The sequence below is a fragment of the Zootoca vivipara genome, chromosome Z1 (genome assembly GCF_965207765.1).
Source record: "Zootoca vivipara chromosome Z1, rZooViv2.hap1.1, whole genome shotgun sequence".
In the NCBI taxonomy this organism is placed as follows: Eukaryota; Metazoa; Chordata; class Lepidosauria; order Squamata; family Lacertidae; genus Zootoca; species Zootoca vivipara.
Genome location: NC_142583.1, coordinates 40919622 through 40936721, shown reverse-complemented (window position 1 = coordinate 40936721; position 17100 = coordinate 40919622).

Here is a 17100-nt window from a genome sequence, read left to right as displayed (position 1 = left end):
TTTAAAGGGATTTTCCCTTATGCTGAATAGGCTTCCTCGCGAGAAAAGGGAAAACTTGGCAGCTATGCTCCGATGCTCTATCTGCTGCATGGGTATTTTCTAGACAGGAAAAAATTGTGGTTAAATCTACAGTGAGAGCACTGGTTAGAGCAAACTCCACCAGCCTGGTACCCTTTTTTGGGCTACAAGTACCATCAGCCACAATCAGCATAATGGGATTTGTGGTCCAAAATATCTAGAGGCCAGCAGGTTAGCACAGGGTGGATTAGAGCACACTCTTAGAAGAGTGGGTGTTATGTTTCAGCATATCTGCTCTGCACTGTCCCCATCCAATAAGCATCACATTCAGGTTCCACAAAGAAATAGCACTGATAAATACAGCAAATTTCCTGAAAAATAATTTGCCTCAAGGGTGGGCCCTGAGGTTGAAGAAGGCTGCCTTAATGCATATTTCCTCTCTGGTTCTTTATAAGTATCATCATAACTGCCATTCCTGAAGCCTGTTCATCTAGATCTAGTGCAGATAAAAGAATTCTCCACACAGCGCACAGTTGAACTGTGGAACTCCCTCTCACAGGAGACAGATTCCACCTAAACATTAGGAAAGAAGATTCCACCTAAACATTAGGAAGAACTTCCTGACAGTAAGAGCTGTTCGACAGTGGAATTCGCTGCCAATGAGTGTGGTGGAGTCTCCTTCTTTGGAGGTCTTTAAGCAGAGGCTTGACAGCCACCTGTCAGGAATGCTTTGATGGTGTTTCCTGCTTGGCAGGGGGTTGGACTGGATGGCCCTTGTTGTCTCTTCCAACTCTATGATTCTATGATTCTATGGCAGTGATGGCCTTTAAGAGAGGATTGAGCAAATTTATGGAGACTATCAATGACTAATGGCTATGCTCTGCTTCCATGGTCAGAGGCAGTAATGCTTCTCCAAAACAGTTGCTGGAAACTGGTGTGCTCGGGACCTGCTTGAGAGTTTCCCACAGGCATCTGGGTAGTCCCTGTGAGGACAGGATGCTGGACTAGATGGGCCATTGGTGTGATCCAGCAGGCTCTTACATTCTTATGCCTAAGTAATTCCTAAACCTGCATTTCCTCTCTCCCTTCCCATTATGATTATTCCAGTAACATGCTAGCAAAAAAAATTGTTCAGATGGAAAGGTCTAGGAGAGCCTTTTAGAAGTGAAATGATGCCTATGGTTCAAAATGAACAGTAATGTCACCAGTCATTATATGAAAGTTGCATTACAATCAGATGGAGCTCCACAGTAGTCTCCCTATGCCGGGCCATTTATTATCAGACTGGATTGCTTGTTTTGGGGTTCACTGGAGAGCCAACCATGGGAAGCAATCCTCCAAATGTTTCCTAGCTGAAGAATTCAATTACAACTGAGGAATAAAGTTAAACAAATGCTATTATCAAGTCTTTACCCTCCTGGCTCTAGCAAGTTAAGCCGCCATGTAAGATTTCAAATGACACTATTCAAGTTGTATGATGGGAAGTTGTAAGTGACCTTGAGCTTGCAATAATTCTTCCACACACTGTTGGCTGTATCAAACCAAGCGGCACTCCTCCACTGCCGGAGCACTCAGATATTTTAATATATAGCCAAGTACATTGGAAGACAATTCGAGCAAAGTCGCCTGACAGGAAGCCAGTCACACATAGCAATTAAACTATATCATTAGACTCCAAATGGTGCTGCTGAGGTATATTTTAAAGAGAGAGAGAAAACAAGGCTGGGTTCATTTTCACCATATATAAATCACGTGTGGGGCTTTCGTGCCAATTCTAAATGAAACAAGCATATTGCAAATGCTGTAAATCCTTCAAGAAGCTCTAGAACTATCATAATAAACCACAAGACCCAAATATATTTGTTTTGTGACACCGCCATTACCCCACAAAAACGTTATTGAGGATCCTGTTAACACCAGTCCTGCTTACTGTATAATGTGTTTTATGCAGCCAAGCACAAGCTCTAATAAGAACAAAGAATTTCATTTTAGCATAGAAATATAAAGGTTGGTATCTGAAGCTTGCCAGATGTCTCAACATATTATCCAGAATTGTCCATAGGACCCGTTCTAAACATACCTGTTCTATACATTAATTGTGTAACCATATTAAAACTATTTTTAAAAAACCAATAATGTGAAAATGCTGGTTTCTAGATAGGTCACACACTTACCCATATCCCATATCTGTCCCAATTAAAGTGAGATTGTGGTGCCCCAAATTGCGTGTTCTCACAAGGGTCACATGACTCATGTGGGGCCCCGCCATGGAAGACAGGTGTTCTGGTTTCCCGCTGCAACATATTGGAGGGTCTGCTTAACTAGATGGCAATCCTCCTCCTCATACAGTAGAATCATAGAATCATAGAGTTGAAAGAGACCACAAGGGTCATCTAGTCCAACCCCCTGCCAAGCAGGAAATACTATCAAAGCATTATTGACATATGGCAGTCAAGCCTCTGCTTAAAGACCTCCAAAGAAGGAGACTCCACCACACTCCTTGGTAGCAAATTCCACTGCCGAACAGCTCTTACTGTCAGGAAGTTCTTCCTAATGTTTAGGTGGAATCTTCTTTCTTGTAGTTTGAATCCATTGCTCTGTGTCCGCTTCTCTGGAGCAGCAGAAAACTACCTTTCTCCCTCCTCTATATGACATCCTTTTATATATTTGAACATGGCTATCATATCACCCCTTAACCTTCTCTTCTCCAGGCTAAACATACCCAGCTCCCTAAGCCGTTCCTCATAAGGCATCGTTTCCAGGCCTTTGACCATTTTGGTTGCCCTCCTCTGGACACGTTCCAGCTTGTCAGTATCCTTCTTGAACTGTGGTGCCCAGAACTGGGCACAGTACTCCAGGTGAGGTTTGAACAGAGCAGAATACAGAAGAATGAGGCCTGTTCCCTCCCCGCCTTCATCAGGGGACAAGAGCAAAGTACATTCTTCTTTACAGATGCAAGTGTATATGGAGTAAGTTCAGCTCTAATTCAAAAGCAACTTACACAAATTTAAACAGTGATAAGAGAAGTGGGCAAAATGATTCAAACGTATCTTGCACTCAGCTGGAGGAAATGGCAACCTCACAAACTATAAAATGTTGTATAACTGCAGATTACTAATTTTCACCACTGCTGATCAGCTAATTGAACAGGATGACCATATATTACAGCAGTATATCAGAACTGTATCATTTGTCTTTGTTGCTTCAGTGTCCTTGTTTATAAGTCCATCAAAGCAGCAGCTGGCCCAAAGAAAATTCTTCATTTAACAATATGATTGCAGGAGCCCCTGAAGAAGGTTCTTTGTCCTTCACCATCAAAGCCAGCATTTCTTTTCAATGTTCTTCCTATCATTTATTCCTTCAGCGGCTTCATTTGTCTCCAGCAAGCTTTGGCACTCATTTTTCTCACTTTAACTCATAATTTTTCACAACTCCCACTTGACAGATTTCCATTGCACCGTATGAAACTCTAGAAAGTAATTTTAGGCTACTTAGTACTACAGTCACATGGCAGTAAATAAAAGCCGCTTTGGAGGAAATGCTCTCCACCCGCAAGTGTGTAAACTTTGAAGTCTCTTCAAATTTAGGATTATCACCTGTGCTAGCCTGAAAGTCCTCCTTTCTGTATAATTGATCAATCCCTTCTTCCACATTCCCCAGAATGTCTGTAATTTATAAAGGCAATCAGAATATTACGGTTCAGCTCATTTATATGATCAATTGGCAGGAGTTGAAATTCATTGCAAAACTATTTACTGTCAGAACAAAATTAATTAAGGTAAGAAAGGTTGATGGCACATTTCTGTCTGGGTAAATAGCAAATTAACGATACTGCGGAGGAATACACTGCTCATGGGAAGCCATAATTTACACGGAAAAGTAAGGCCTCCTAAACTTGTGTTCATAAATAAGGGAGACAATCTCTTCTATGCCAGTGACACTGAGATAAAAATATGCAGAGGTGCCACAGACAAGTTCCACGGGGCAGACAGAAACCTGCCCACACACCAAACCAGCCTATAGGAGCAGCAGTTTTATGATGTCACCACCCACCCACCCCTGTTACATCAGAGATATGAAATATAGTTCTGAATAGCATCCATTTAGTGTCTCTCTTGGGCACATAAGATACTCAGGCCTAGAGCATGCTATGGGTCTACATGGAGCCAACCCTCCCATTTGGGAGAGTGAGCAGATTTGGGTGGTGGAAAGGTGTTGGAGGATTCTATGTGTAACATGATGTGATCTGCACCCTTTGTTAGCTTAAGTAAAACTGTCTCATGGCCATAGAAATTTAGGTGTCCATCTGAATGTGATGTGAGGGGTTGCCATCTTGTCCTTGAGCAGGGCCTGCACACAGCCACAGCTTATGCCAGCAGCCTCTTTGTTGAACATATACCATACTTTTCTGTGTATAAGACTGTTTTTTTCTTTTAAAATCATGCTACAAAGTGGGGGCCGTTTTATACATGGGTAGTGCATAGGGTGGACATTTGATTGGTTGCTGCCGCAGCTGTCAGTAATTATTGTGCATGTTATTGGTTGCTGCATCAATGGATGGTGTTGATTGGCTGACGCTCCAGCAGTTGGGTGGGCGATTTGCAGCTTCTGCCAAGGATGGGACAGACAGGATGCGGATATCATGATGTGTGCGTCAACAACCCTGGGCAATGCTCTGCAAAAAAAAAAAAGCTCAACAACTTTCTGCCAGCTCCCCCCATTTTCTTAAATTTCAGTCCCCAAAAATCAGGGTAATCTTATACACAGGGGCATCCTATAGACGGAAAAGTATGGTACTCAGATATTTTACTGCATGTGATCCAGTCCAGCATATTGGAAGAAACTCAGCTGCTGGCACCTTCGCACGAGTGAACATTTCAGCACAGAATGGAGTTGACTGAAATCCACCTGCTCTGCTATTTTGCAATGAAGCTGTGTTGGGGCTAATCAGAGACTGATAGACAATGTGTAAGAAGGAAGTTAGGCAAGAGTCAAACATGGCCAGCAGGATGTTCCCCAGACAAATCCAAGAGGCTATGTAGGGCCCAATTTTCTAATATATAAAGTGGTGCTGTCTGTCATCTGTCAGACTGAGGCAGCTACTTATTCTGAAGCTCAAAAGCAATCACTTCTCTTTTTTTTCATGCTAAGGAGAAGCCTGGCTGTCTTAGCCAAAGATGGCAGTCATCCTTCCACTCCTCCTTGATTCCAGAAAGACAGGAAGTCTTTATACTGATCACAGTTTTTCTCATGAGCCACGTAGCACAGAGCCAATCAAAAATCAAGGCACCATTCTCACTTCACCAACCACACCATGCTGAAATAGATGAAAGAGAGCCGATTAGAAACAAGAACAGCAGCATAAATTGTTCAAAGACACTCAGCTCCCCCCCCCCAACTGTTTTGCAGTTTCAGGTTTCATCACGGTACGAGATGAAACGGAACCCTAAATTTCAGCAACCCGAATGTATGTTATGGGAAAATAAATGACTGTTATTAACTCACTGCTTCCAGGAAAACACTTCATTTACAAAATATATTTGACAGCTCAAGTTTGTTTGCAATGCAGAACTGTCCCCCGAAACCCCATGCGTCCCTATGAACCTCAATTACTTCTTTGATTTTGGTTCTTCCACAGAGACCCCCTAAAAAGGAAGTGATGAATGAGGTCCTGTCAGGCTTAAGTCCCTTGGTGGCCTTGAATCCATCCTGTTATCTGTTACACTGCCAACCACGACAGTGATGAACGCAAGGCAGGCAGCTGACGACACCCCTATTCATTACCCAAAAAGAGAGGAGAAAGAATTAAGCCTGCCAGACTTCAATATTTCAGTCAGATCTATAGAGTAGCCCTTTGGAGGGCTTGATTAAAGAGGAGACGTAAAAGCCTATTTATACAATTGAGGGACAAAATACAAGATATTCAGAAATTCTTGGACCTATCAAGTTGGTTCAGCCTGAAACAAACTATATTTTCCAACAATAGAAATATCCATATGTTGGTTTTTTTTAAATAAAGAGAAATAAACAAGAAAGGTAGCTGTGTTAGTCTGCTACAAACAAAAGCACTGTGTGTCTCTATACCTGCAACACTTCATACTCATGAAGTAGACTAGAGCCCATGAAATCCTGTGCCATAATAAATTTGTTACGCTTGAAGTTGCCAGAAAAAGCTTCTTGGTTTTATGGTATATTTTTAATAAATCCCAAAGGAGGATACAGTAATGGCCACCTGAATTTCATGGCCAATAATCTTCCTTCTTTTGGAGTTAGTCTGTCAACATTGCTAAGACTCAACATTTCATTTGCTTCCCTCAGTTGGAAGTATGTATACAGTCCATGCTGCTAAGGATTCATTTTCCCCACCCCAAAGTAATGGGCCTGACTAGAGAGAACTGATTACTACAGAGCTAAGTCAACCTGGGGAAATCTTTTGGGGGTAGAGGGAAACCACATCATTTTTTATGTAGGGAATGAGGCAATGGAACAATTTATGGTGATGAAGTAAGAACATTATAGTTATAATAAAGCTTCTTCCTGTTTTTCAATAGGAACTATCAACACTTTATAGAAACACATGGGCCATTTTTTTAATCCAGTTAACAAATGGAATGGCAAAATTCCATATGCCCAACAAGCACGTAAAAAAATAGGCCTTGCTGTTAACACCTGCCTTCCAGCTCTGCTTCCAGGCTCCTCTCTACTAAACACTGAAAAGAAATAATGTGTGGGGAGAACAGAGCAGAAAATGAACAAATTACAACAGGGTCGCTCTTTGCATTATGCTCTATGCTTACTCCCTTATCACTCCCAGATTTTTGCAACAAATAGAAAGCACTCAGTGTATGCATCACCCTACACATCTCCATATAATCACTGTTACATTTTGAATTATATCATAGGTTGGCAAATGTTACAGTTGCCCCTGCCCAACCTCATTCTTTTGCTTGTTGGTGCATTGGATTGCATACAGTATAGACAATGACTGATATGTGTGCATCCTGAAATAGCAATTATACTGAAATCTTTATGCCTTCCTTTTTATAAATAAAAATTTATAAAGGACGGTCAACAAAGATATAGCCAAACTATTTGGTTGCTCTCCTTCTGCTTTGATGCATCCTGCTTCTTTTGGCATTTTCTTAAACATTACCTTTTTTTGCTCTTCAGGAAGAAATGGGTCATAAGAACTTATGACTTATTGATTGCTAAAAAAAATACTTTGGCATTAAGTTTATGGTGCTTTGATTTCCAGTGCTCACATTTATTCTGTTAGAGTCTTGTGTCCTAAACCCAACAACCATGAGAATTCTTGAACCTGTGTTCTTATATTTCTGCATTTTTCTTGAATAATGAGTGATAATTACAGATAGAACAATCTGTCGATTTCAGTTCTTTCGGTTTCTCAGTTTTCCAATCTGAAATTCAGTTCCCCACCTTTCTGCAGCAATCTGTGAGAAATATATACATATATTATTATCTGCCGTGTTGTTGTTGTTGTTGTTAACCAGCCTGGAATCCATTAGGATGAAGGGCAGGCCTGTATTTTTATAAATAAATAAGGGGAAAATTTATGGATATACAGCATAAATAAATTCATAGATATACAGCATAAATGGGAAGAAACATTAACGGAATATAAATTTGGCAAGTTCTTTATCCAATAATTGTGAAGAGGGATATATAAAAGCTTTGCTGGCTACAGTGCCAATATACTGTACAGTATAATCAATTAATCCTGGTCAAGGAACACTAGAGAAGAATTTGAGTTTATAGCTCAGCTGTGAATGACTGATTCTTCCATCATCTTCTGAACAATCAAAAATGGGTTCCTGCCCTGTGCTTCTTATAGCTTTTGAGGTCTGACTAATCTGGGCTCGTTTCCATTCCTTTTTCACCACTATCTATAAATTTTCAGTATCTGCAACCTTTGGGTAAACTAGCAGACAAGAATGAACCATCAGTGTTACTGCTGGAGCAAAAGACTTGCATCAATCCAGCTATTAGAACTCCCTTCTTTGAGCTAATCAAAAGTGCAGTAGCATCTGAAACTCCAAGGGACTCACTCCAGAGTTGGCAGACCTTCTCAAGAAATGACTCTGATCAATGGTCCAAACTAATCAAAAAAAGGTGGAACGTTTCACAGCCTGCAGCTCAATTACAAGGATGATTCACTTTGGAGGGCAAGAGACCTTAAAATGGAAATAATCCAAGCAAAGAAAAAGAAAAAGGAAGAAGAAATCAACTCATACAGCAAAGAACTTTCTTCCTGAAGCAGGCGGGAGAGAGGCAGTTCTCACTTTTACTTGTTAGAAATATTTCAAGTACTCATATTGATCAGCTATATGTGTCAGTGTTTAAGGCATGCATTTGATACCATGTTGCATCTGTTTCTGTGAAAGGATAAAGCAATGCATTAAATAGCACCTAATGACTAAACCTGTAATTATGACTGAATAAATGCACGAGAACCAAACCCTGCTGGCCATATTTCATAAAGTTCCCTAGCCTTCTCTAACTTTGAAAAGTTCACCCTACAAGGCTGAAGGTACTGTGTCATAAGCCAAACAACAAGCTCCCATTCTTGTTAAACTTCCTGGACTTGAGAAAGTGACCTTTTTAATCACAAGAAAGTTAGAGGGCTGTGTGTGTGTCCAAGACAGAATAAAATCCTACAGCAGCATCCTACTTTCTGAATCTCTTCCATTTCACTGAGTTTCTTTGTACAGTATGTTAGGATGTGTCTTCAAGCCCAACTCTTTACTTGCTCTGACTGCAGTTTAAGCACACATGAGAGGTCTGTCGTAGGCTAACCATCAGGGCCCTGCTGAGGGAGAATCTTTCTGAAAATGAAAGACAAGCAGGCAAAAAAAGGAGAAAGGGGGGGGACCCAAGCTGGAACAAAGCATTTTGTTTAAGCTGAAGTCCAAAGGACTTTTATTTCCCTGTCTAGTTTTTGCTATGGGTAACTTTTATCATACAGAACAGATATTTCTGGGACCCCTTGGAAGTTTCAAATATATGATTGATGGCCAGTCAAAAGAAACATTTAGAAAGCAATAAGCTGTTAGAGAAAGAGAAAGAAAGAAAAAAGGGAGGGATGTGGCAAGCCTGCCTGAGGAATGCCTAACAGTGCCTTTCAGATTTCTTTCATCACATCATTTTTTTCAGACTGTAAGCACTGCAGGGTGAGAACAAGCAGGGACTTTGTGGAATATCTGGAGCCACCACTATGTAATCCATACTGCCTATAGTAGCAACCTGAGGATAAAAGATTTAAAGGAAGGGTAACACAAGAGCTGGCTCGGCAAAAGAAAAGACAAGAGAGAGAGAGAATGAGAGAGAGAGAGAGAGAGAGAGAGGAGCAACATCTGTTTTAACCCATTGGGAGGGTCCTGGAAATCTCTTTGATGAAAGATTGAGAGTGCTTTGAGTAAAATAAAACCTGTGACCCTCCAGATGTTAATGGACTGCCAGCTCCCATAAACCCAAGCCAGCAGGGGTTATGGGCTTTGTAGTCCAAGAATAAATAGTTAATCCAGCCTTGAGAAGGCTAAAATCTGACATTAGCACTGAACATATCACTTAAATCTATATTTTGATTTACAAATCAGGCACCATATTCTAAGCTTTCTTATATGAAGCACATTCTGCTATGTTCGGAGCTTCTATCGCATTTGCTTCTCTTTAAGTGAGTGTGTTAGCTCACATTGATGGGCTTCTGTGAACCACAAACAAACATCTAAAAGAGTTTTGAATTAGCAGAAAATAGAGGTTAATAGTCCAATTATTATATATTTATTATATATGAGTCAATTTAGACGTAGCTTACAGCTGCCATTTTTTAAACACCTGGCAAAACTCTTTGAATTCAAGTCACTTGCAGTCACTGCATGTAGCTGTGTCACTCCTGGCACATATCCCCATGCCCTGCAGACCATGACATCATTGCCACATGCAAAGAGGAACAGAGGTTGCCTTCAGAAATTGGCAAAAGCTTCAGGAAGTAATGGAAGATGTTAAGATTTAGTTAGCCACTATGGGAACTGAAAGCTGAACTACATGGGTCTTTAGTGTGATCCAGCAGGGCTTTTTTCATATTCTTATATACTGTACTGCTCATCCCTCCTGGAGAATATGGAAATCAACCTAAGGAAAGCCACAATTGTCTAGTATTGATGTATGGCAGACATCACCAAGCCATTGCACATAAAGAGACATATCTGCAGTGGAGTCCTTCCCTTCATTAGATGATGTTCTGGGCCAAAATTGTCTCTGTCCTTCAGCCTAAAGGTACCCCTGACCATTAGGTCCTGTCACGGACGACTCTGGGGTTGCGTGTTCATCTCGCTCTATAGGCCGAGGGAGCCGCTGTTTGTCCGCAGACAGTTTCTGGATCATGTGGCCAGCATGACTAATCTGCTTCTGGCGAACCAGAGCAGCGCATGGAAACACCATTTACCTTCCCGACGGAGCGGTCCCTATCTATCTACTTGCACTTTTGGAGTGCTTTTGAACTGCTAGGTTGGTAGGAGCTGGGACCGAGCAATGGGAGCTCACCCTGTCACGGGGATTCGAACTGCCGACCTTCTGATTGGCAAGCCCTAGGCTCTGTGGTTTAGACCACAGTCCCTGTCCTTCAGCCTAGGCAATGACAAAACTAAACAAAAGTCTGCCACTGCTTCTTTTCTTTTCTTTTTAATACTGTTCCCTATGTACTGAAAACAAAACTCAAGTAGCATAAGCTTTTTTTAAAAAAAAAAAACCCCAATAACTCAAGAGACTTTAATATTATGGAAACTCATGTTGTTCTCTGCTGGAAAATAAAGGACACATGATGTCTCCCTACACTGTATCTCAAATGGAAGGGTCACTTCCATTACCTCACGTGCCTCTAGTTTACATTTTTCAATTAGAAGATAATCAGTCAGCTATTATGCCTAAAGATTGTTGAAATGACCTTTTGACTGCATTTGTTGCATGTTGGATCCTCAGGGATGGCTTGAATGAAAGTATGACAGGCGAATCGTCTGAGTTAGCCCAGTGATAAATAAGAACAATTATCACACTTATTATCTGATAATTTATGATATTCCATTAATCCATCACAAAACACCTTTCTGATAAGAGCCTCAAGCCCGACTTCCCTTTTGTATCCTATCTTTGTGTCATCTATTGGCGCTAACAGAACATAAAAGAACCATTTACTCAACATAAAATTAGGGTTGTTTTTTTTTCCTGACGCATATGTGATCATTTCAATCATTGCAGATGAATTACCACTACTATATAAAAACAACAAATTAGTTTTCCTAACTAATTTTGTTTAGAAGGCTAAAAAACAGATGCTATTGTCTGGTTAAATATCTCAGCCATCCAGAAAAAAAATATGATGGCAGCCTATTTGTGTGTTGTTGTTTTCAGAGAAGCGAGTATTTTCTCAGACTTCAAAAATCCTAATTATAAGTTGCATTGTGCAGGAGTGAACACCCTCTATTATCCTACTCTTTAGATATGAATATTCAAAACGCCTACAACCTAATAGAGAAAGAAGCAACAAATTGCTGCTTCATATTCATAAGGACTTTATTATGGACTCATACCATAAACAAAAAGTGCTGCCCGCCCTCTTTCCAGCACTCAACCAGCTTGCATCTGCAACATGCTATTTAAAAGCTCAAAGCAGTTCTTCACATATAATGAATAATTGGGTTTTTAAACATTCACTCCCACAAGATATGGTGTTGACCACTCACTCAAGTTAGCTTTAAAAAGAGATTGAGACAGATCCCTGGAGGACAGATCTACCAATGGCTATTAGATTATATGGAGCCTTCAGGATCTCTGAAGTTGCTGGGAAGAGGGCTGTTGCCTTTATGCTTGTGGAATTCCTAAGAGAACCCAGTTGGCCAATGTGGGGATCAATATGCTGCGATAGATAGACTGGTCATCTGATCTAGCAGGGCTTTTCTTCTGCTCTGAAAGGAATGTGGGAGGAGGGAAACAGAAATGGTCAGAACAGAAAGAGACAGAGTAATAGAAGGACAGTTGATGGAGGCAGGGATTGGAAGAAGGTGGAAATGGGCTGAGAGATGAAGGGAGGGCAGGAAGCAGAGAGACCAGGCAAGGAGAGTGAGGGAAAGCTATGCAATCCTGCAAACTCCATCTTCTCATGCAGTAGCCACACCCACTATTGGCACGTGACCCCTGACAGATTACTCCAGAGGGAATAAATGACCCTCAATAAATGAAAAAAACAAGTCCGTGCTGCCCAGTCTACATCTAGGGAAGACTAGGGAGACTGCTATATTATATATAAATGACTTAGAGGCTGTGGTTTATGGATGATAAATCCTGTTAAAGAAATAATTAAGGACAAAGGAAACCCTAGAAAGCTGCAAGACAATTATTCAATGTAGCTCCTACTACTTCCAGCCCTGGGAGCCTATCCGTGCTCTCTCTCTCCTGAATGTGGCCCATTTACTGTGCTTGTAGGACATAGGAGGAGACCAGCAACGAATGCAGCAAAGATAGGGAAGTTTTTAATGTGTCATGTTTTGTTCTGTTTTTAATCTATTGGTGATTGTACCAATTTGGAGGGTGCCGGAAGTTTCTTCCTAAGTTTCCTGCAAATCCCAGCCCGGCTCATACTAAACATTTTAACTTCCTACCCTTCCAGCATTTAATTGCAGCACCTGTGGTCGTTATATTTGTAGAAGTCCTCAAAATGCAAACCATCTATCTTGGGAGAAATGTTTCCCCTTAATAGGGAAAGTTCTATCGAGAGTTCGGTGTGCTCCCCATAACTCCAGTTCAGATGAGCACGTCCCTTGAAGAAATTTGTGATGGCATCATGCACAGAGTCACTACTAGACAACAGCTCTTATTGCCCAATTACAGTGCTGTGGCTCATTGTTATGCAGGTCTATTCCTACACAGGAGGCCCACTGCCTATTCAGAATGCAAAAGGTTAGATGTATCTAGCCAATCAGGCAATATGAATGAGTGAATATCCCTAAGTGCTTTGCTGGAAATAATCTGAAGCGTTTCTGTGAAAATTCATTACCATGAGTCCCGTAATAAGACTGTAATCATTATAGCAAAAGAAATTCCAGAGAAGGCTAACCTTGCCACATTTTGTGGTTCCCACAAGAGGAGCAGCACATTAGGAGGTGCTACATAAATAACAATTACACAAATGCTTATTGATAACCATGCATGCTTTGTTGGCCATGAACTACTAGCAAAATTTGCATACATGTACCGCTCCGCAGATAGAACCGGATAATTTATTTTGGGCTGGTTATAATCTCAAGTGTGAGAATTTCTTCCCATTTGTGGTGCTCTAGTCCTAGTGACCTCCCCAGGGCAATGGCATCAGAACAAAATGCCTATTAAGTGCTTCCCAGAATGCAAATAAGTTTGGAATTACAATGTCTTTCTGCCTTTATTTTCAGTTGCCAGACCCAGCACCCAGCAGGGTGGGGCCAATGCAGAGCCCTGGATCTGTCAGAGCTGCCATTGTGGCTGGTGCAACTCAACTGCTAGTTAGTGGCTGCCACCAAGAGATCCAGTGTGGTGTAGTGGTCTGAGTGACCTGGAAGATCAGGATTCAACTTCCCACGTGGCCATGAAGCCCACTGGGTGATCTTGGGCCAGTCACTACCTCAACAGGGCTGTTGTGGCGATTAACTGCAGAGGAAAAGAACCATGCACGCCACCTTGAGCACCTTGGGAAAAAGGGTAAATACAATAAGTGCTCAGTGCATGTGTAATAGTCAGAACCATCCTGTTGGAACAGGAGCCTGCACACAAACAACAACTACAGTAGCTGGCAGTAGTTTGCCACTGCAGCAGCTACTGCAGGCAACTTCCCCAGGTTCTCCTCCAAGCCTGCATCCAGCCCTGCTGGTCTTCATGTTCCCTCCTCCCTTTCTGCGACCTTCTTTGTGTCTTTTAAAAGACTGCTGCAGAGGGAATGAAAGTGGCACTCTCCAGAAGTTATTGGACTGCAATTCCCATCCAACCCAAACTAGCATGTCTGATAACCAGGCATGATGAGAACTGCAGTCCAGGAACTTCTGGAAAGCATTACATTGGCTATCCCTGGAGTATTACAGCCTCTCTTCATCACAAATGTTTCCTAATATGAAAAAAGACAAAGTCCCTACAAGAGAGGAATGGAAAACTAAACTGATGGACTATGCCGAAACAGCAAAACTGACTGGAAAGCTCAGAAACCAATAAGACAAAAACTTTGAGAAAGAATGTGAAAATTTTATTTTTTACTTAGGAAACAACTGTAAGCAGATGAAAACATTAGCAGGATTTTAATAACACTTGTAATGTAACAATCACTACAGTCATATCTCAGTTTGAGAAAGCTCCGGTTTGAGTACTTTCAGTTTAAGTTCTCCACGGACCCAGAAGTGTTTACTTCCAGGTTCCGCGGCGCGCACATGCACAGAAGCAATCTGCGCAACGCACACATGCGCAGAAATGATCTGCACAGTTCGCGCGTGCGCAGTAGTGCTCTATCGGTGCTTTGCACACACGCGGAAATGGCGCTCAGTTTAAGTACTTTTCGGGGAGCGAATGGTTCCCCGGAACCAATTGACTACTTAAACCGAGGTACAACTGTATGGACAATATGGAGAGATACAAAATATGGATTATGAAATAATATGCAGTTGAAAATGTTGACAATAAGACCCATGGACAGGATGGTGGGAAGTCTGGAGATTCAGAGAAATCTCTAAATATGGGTATGTAATTGGTATTTTTATAACTTTATGTTTCTAAAATCAAATAAAATTTATTTTCAAGAGACAAATGTTTCCTAAAATGCAGCAACTATGCAGTGTCATCAATACAGAAAGCACCTCATAATTATGCTGTATCCTTTCCAGATGAAATAGACGTTCTTCAGGAGTATAGCACTAGGAATACCCGTGACCCTCCAGACATTGTTGGACTCCAGCTCTCATCATTCCTGACCATTGGCCATGGTGGTTGGTGCTGATGGGAGTTGGAGTCCCACAACATCTGGATGGCCACAGGTTGCCCACCTCTGGCACACAGGGTGATTGATATTATACATATTCACCCATGGAGGGATTAGAATATTGGAATGCTGCACATCTATCTTCAGAACTTAACTTAACGCCATAGGCGAGCAAGCTTTCTCAACCACTAATGCTGAGGGAATAAAGTAAGTAAAGCATAAAAGCATTATACGTATTTCTTGGAGAACTAAGAAAGCCCTCAACAAAATTGGCCACAAACTGTCAGCTAACAATATGAATATGTTCAGTGATGCACAGTGTGGAAAATAATGTTCATTACACAAGTCTAATATTGTGTTGTAAGTTAACTCTGTCTTAAAAGATTTGCTGAAATTGCGGGGGAATGGAGAAAAGGGTAGAAAGTTCATAAAAGACAATATAATCAAAGCAATAAAATTAGAAAAGTTAGGAGGTGTATACAAAATTAGAGTATTAGAAGATAACGCTTAAGGAAGAATGTGACACAGACTAATATATAGTATCATAAGTGTTTGGTCAGGAGCTGGGCAGAGAGGCTTTGAGCTAAACAGCCATGGAGGCTGAAACTGGCAGCTACATTAAACCAATGGTATTCAGGTTGAGATAATTACCAAGTCATATAGCCTTGAGCTGGGTGCACTTTCCCGTGATTTAGGAAATGTGAAATGGAAGAAGTAGGGAACCAAAGTCAATGAAAAGAATGGTAACAGGCTGAAGCAGTAATCCAGGGGTGGGTGAGTTCAGGTCAAACATGGCCTTTCAAGCTTCTCAATCTGGCCCTTGGGACTTCTAGTGTACATAGCACTTAGTAGCATTGTTGCATGGGCAAAGTGCTTCACTTACATTATCTTGTTACAATCTCTGTCAGACTGACGCATAGTTCTGCCCTTATTTTTCGGATGAGGCTGAGAAAGAATAGCTTGCTTAAAGCTACCTAGCAAGTTCATGTCAGAGGAGTCGAGCCATGGGCTTCCTGATTCATAGCTCAGCCTCATAGCTGCCACGCTTCATCAGCTGCTTATTAAGGCTGGGTTCATGTGATATCTGCAATTATCACATTAATTCCCTAACTCAGATGGAGCTCTGAAAGCACAGAGCTTCAGTTCCAGGCACAGAGTGTTTGAACAGTGTCTTTGCAACAGCTTGCTGACGTGTGTATCGCTAGCTCAGAGCTTTCCAAACTGTGTGTGATGACACATTAGTGTGTCCGCTGCAGTTGTGCAGGTGTACCATGCGAACGCTCCCTGCTCTCTTCCCAGGGCTGGAAACCTCTGGTTTTCTAGTAAAACTGAATTACTGAGTCACAAAATGATGCATGTCTAAAAAGTGTGTCACCTACATAAAAAGTTTGGAAAGCTCTGCTCTAGCTGTTCACTGGCTCCCTTTGTTTTGACTTCAGGCTGCCTTTAACCAGGCATCTCATGCTGGACCACCATCAGACTGTGATTGGTGAAGTGTCCTTGTTAACTTTCAGCTGCTCTATCTGTGTCACCACAGAGCTGCCGTACACATGATGTTCTTCCTGCAGACATGTACATAAATGGGAAAGAGAAAGGGAAACCCATGAACCCACATCAATTGTCTAACTGTGTGATCATGCATACTGGTGCCATGTGGGACACACGTACGGATTCTTCACGTTAATAGCTACATGTTCTTTGCTGCCCTTTACAGTTTAGTCCAGCTGGTTTAATACAAAAGCATCTGGGTTTGGTTCCCTGTACCTTGTACTTGCTGCAGGCAAAGTGGTTCCAAGGGCTGCCAATTCAGAACGATACCCCTTTACTCTCTCTTTATAGACTGATGGCTGAGGCACAGCATTAGAAAAGTCAGAGCTTGTGTCTCCTCTAACTACAGATCCATCACAGCCAATATCATTAACAACGATCTCTCTGCAGCATATTTGCAGCTGCACAAAAGAAATCATGATTAAAACATTTCAGATTTCAGCTAGAGAAAAGCAACGTTCCCCCCTCCCACTCCCCACACAGCACTCTCTTTTTACCAACGAGTTGTTGCTGCCCATCAGAATTCTGTA